Source organism: Octodon degus, unplaced genomic scaffold (genome assembly GCF_000260255.1).
Source record: "Octodon degus isolate 3935 unplaced genomic scaffold, OctDeg1.0 scaffold00151, whole genome shotgun sequence".
NCBI lineage: Eukaryota > Metazoa > Chordata > Mammalia > Rodentia > Octodontidae > Octodon > Octodon degus.
In genome coordinates this window covers 6,720,058-6,724,352 of record NW_004524727.1, presented here as the reverse complement: position 1 = coordinate 6,724,352, position 4,295 = coordinate 6,720,058, and the positions used below count along the sequence as shown (strand labels likewise).

General features: G+C 43.7%; 1 pseudogene; it reads left to right on the top strand.

The window, feature by feature from the left end:
• The first annotated feature begins 4,083 nt into the window (after nt 1–4,083).
• Nucleotides 4,084–4,295, top strand: part of LOC101590264 — a 2,480-nt pseudogene continuing 2,268 nt past the window's right edge.

The following is a 4,295-nucleotide window of genomic DNA, read 5'->3' as shown; positions in this document are numbered from 1 at the left end:
TTGTCTCCTAGCTTCCAGAGCAGACCCTTCCACTTCCAGCTGACACTCATCAGACCCCTGATGCGGACTTGCGCAGAACTCTGGAGCAAGGTCCAGGCCTTTGACCTTGTTTGGTGCTTCAGATCTCCAGTGTGCAGGCAGCCCTTCTGCACTCTTGTACATCTTCAAGCAGCCTTTATAAGCTTACCTAGTAAATCCTTATATATTTATCTATCTTACCTTAAATTTACTCATCTAGCGAGCACTGACTGTCTATAGGGGAATTCTGGTGCCAACCAGAGGGGATCTCTAGTAAAAGCCATAAGAAAGGAATCAAGGTGAGAAGGAGCCCTCCCCAGAAGGGGGTGTCTGGATGAGAAATTGCTTCACTTAGAGTCCTCAGCTTCCAATGCAGCCCTGCCTTCCACACCTGCATAGCATTCATTGTGCCACAATCCAATCACATGGAAGGCAGCTCGGTGAAACCCAAGCCCACAGACTTGCAAACCAGCCCAATCAGAAAGCTCTGGTGAAAGATGTAAAGTGCAGACAAGATAAACTTCTGAGGGAGGGGGACATGACACACTAGGCACTCTGCAGTGAGAGAAGCCCTCCCAAATCTGTGAGGATGGAATGTGGCAATCCAAGGCCTACTTCATCTAGTAGTCCCGTAACATCTAAGAGCAGAAGTTGGTTTCAGAGTCTCCCTCACCCCAAGCCTTCATGGCCTTGGCACTGCTGAGCCTGAGTCAGTTTTCTTCTATTCTGTGAGGTCTGGGCAGGCTCCTGACATCACAGTGTGGGGCCAGACACACCATGAGCCAGGAAACTGCAGAATCTGTGCTCAGAAACTTCTCACCATCAACTGGGAAAGTGGAGACCCTGCCCAAGAAACTGCTATAGAAAGGAGCCTTGAGAGGCTGGACACACACACACACACACACACACACACACACACACACAGCAGGAAATAAAGCATGGAAGACAGCAATGTCCAAAGATTTAAGATGGCTTATGCAGAAAAAAAATTAGATAGCAAGCATTTTCTGGTAAAAGAACAGGGAAATATGTTGCTGAGAAGGTTCCATCTTCTCTGTGATGCCTTTCTGGGCTGGGTCATCCAGAACCTCCCAATAGGGATTAGTCACTCCTTCCCTCAGCTCCCAACAGTGTTGGAAGAAGAGAACTCTGGCTCTACTGATTTGGTCGAGTTCCTCTCCCTGGACCTCTGATTTGCAGTTCCTTCCAGTGAATCATTTTATCCAAGGTCAGATCTCTCCCTGCCGACAGATCCCATCCAATGGTCACTCAATAGCAGGGTAAAGAGGTTGTTACCCTGTTTTAATCAGTTTTCCATCACTATGATGAAATGCCTTAGATAATTAACTTATAAAGAGAAAGGTTTGCTTTGGCTTATGTTTTGGAGGGTCCAGTCTAAGGCAGAGTGGGCCATTGCTTTGGGTGTGCTGGATGGCCATGGTCCTCTTTAAAGTAAAGAGCACATAGTGCACATAGTCCTCTTTAAAGTATCCCTCAGTGGCCTAAGGATTTCCCATGAGACACACCTCCTAAGGTCACAGTGTCTCCCAAGAGCACCATCCTGGGAACCAGTTCTTTAACATCTGGATCTGTGAAAGATCCTTTATTCTAAGCAAATGAACCTATTCCTTCTCTTTATTACAGCTCTGAAGGGCACCACAGGCCTGAAGTTGCCTATGGGATCCACTGAGGTCTTTCATGCAACTCCCTTGCAATTCTCTTCTTTTATGCCCACAGGTACCAATCATGAGAAGACTCCTGAAGGAGCTTCTTCTGCTAGTTTCAGAGCCTGGTGTCCCAAGAATCCAAAAGCAGACATCAGCTCAAACTCAATATGAGGGTTCACCTAAAAGCAAAAAATAACAGCTGCTATCTGGTAAGTCTGAGTGAAAGTAGGAATGTGCAAAGATCACTGTACTCAGGCCAGGGAAAACTGAAGCCAGATAGCCTTCACTTCTTATATGGAACTTTATAATCCACCTCTCAAGGGCCAGCCAAATCACTCAGTGGATGAAAGCACCTGAAAGCAGGCACAGGGGCCAGAGGTTCGATTCCTGGGCCTGCCATGCTGGCCCCGCCCCCAGGACACACTGAGATGATGATTGAGACTGGGCGTGGTGGCACACGCCTGTAATCCCTGCACTTGGGAGGCTGTAAACAGAAGAATCACTATGAGTCCGATCTAGTAGTGAGACCCTGAACACCCTGTAGACCCTTCCCTAAAATATATAATCTACCTCTCAGAGCCTTGATTCCTGTATCATAGTTTATAGTAACCCAGCCCACATAATGCACAAGAAAAAAGTGAACACATAGGTCAAAGGGCATCCTGAGCTAGGAAGCACTGCAGGTTGTGCAGTACAGCCAAGCCTGAGAGCTCTGGAGTGCACAGAGGCAGCTCAGAAGGCACAAAAGTCACCCAAAGTCTTTGAAGAAAAGAAGTGAGGGCGGCTTATCAAAAGATTTCAGAAGACATTAACCTGGGATACCTGGATTCTCATCATAGCTTGCTCCTCAAGGGCATTGAGTGGGGCAAGCCTTCTTCCTAGGATGTGCTACTCTTATTTCTCCTGTAAGGAAACAAACTCACCCATGCTTTGGGGTATTTATAAAAGGAGTCAAATGTGACTTTGGAGGTAAACATGAAAACCATAAAACTATTCTATAAAACTATTTCAGTTGAGGCCATACTGATTCATACTGGTGACAAGAAATTGGAATCTTGGGGCTAGTTAGGGACATAGAGGACTTAGACATGTGAATCAGTCACGTTGAATTCTGTCATTAGATTCCGGGTATATCAGTGGTAACTTATTTGCATTAAATGAAAAGGAATCCAAAAATACACACAGTTGCTAAGGTTACATCTTGCTGGATGAAAATGAAGATGCGTTTGTTCAGACCAGTTTAAAAAAAAATCTTGGCACTAGCTAATTCCCCCACTGGCATGATGAGCATTATCAGTAAGTAGTCTATTAAAGTCAGGTCTTTGGCTTACCTTACTGAAGACTAAGGGTCTGGAAAAAGCACTATTTTCAAGTAATATTTTTAGGGTTTGGAAAAACTTTCCTTTTTATCAATTCAAATAATGTCCAGTTTCAAAAGGGTTATAAATAGCATCTAATGAGCAGCCCACCACTGCAGACTGTAGATATGTTTTCCCCAGTTTCAAAGAGAACCATCTGCATAGATATTTTTGGAATCTGGAAGAAAGTAGGTATAAGCAGGGACAGAGACTATCTCCCAAAAGAATAGGTAAAGATAACATAATTTTCACCTTGATGGGCCTTTTATGTATATTATTTTACTTAATTTTCACAATATCCTTGCCAAGCAACAATTAAAAATTGTCCTTTAAAAATGGGAAAAAGAGAGTCAGAGTGATTTCACTATAATAAGTAGATGAGCAGAATGTTGAATTTAGGGGTTTTTTTTTCTTTTTGAGACAGGGTCTCACCATATATTTCAGGCTGGCCTTGAGCTCACTTTGTAGCCTAGGCTGGTCTCAAACTTGCAACAATCCTCCTGTCTCCACCTCTTGAGTGCTGGGATTACAGGCATGTGCTACCACACATGGCAAACTTGAATTTAGAATTTATTTTGAACTCAGGATATTTCTCTATACCTTGCTGATTCTATAACTAAAGATGTTCTTTTTTTCTTTTTTTGTATTTAGGACAAGGTGTACAGGGTCTCACTGCATAGATCAGACTCGTAGTGATCCTCCTGTTTTACAGCCTCCCAAGTGTTGGGATTATAAGTGCACACTACCATGCCCAGTCTCAATTGCCAGCTCAGTGTGCCCCAGGGGTGGGGCTGGCATGACAGACCTGGGATCGAACTTGGGGCTCCTGTATCTGCCTAAGCAGGCACTTTAATCCACTGAAATATTTGGCTGGCCCTAAAGATGAAATATATATATATATATACATATATATATATATATTCCTTTGATCTGCTTCATAGGAAATATGAGCTGACAGAAATTGAAAATTTTACTTTAAGGATGAGAGTGATGGAAAGTTTTGTACTGGGCAGAAGGCACAGGTCTGCAGCTCATGTAAAATGCCTCATGTAAGAGCACCTCAGGCTGGAAGACAGGGCCCTGCAAAGTGACATCTTGTGGAATGCTTTGCAGCTGGGAAGATAACTGACCTGTCAAAAAAGGAATGGAGTGAGGTTAAACTTAACAGCCTAGGTTGTATGGGAATAACAATAAGCTTGTCTTCTGGAGGGTTAACAACCTAAGTTTGCAGACCAAAATTAGAGAAAAAGGA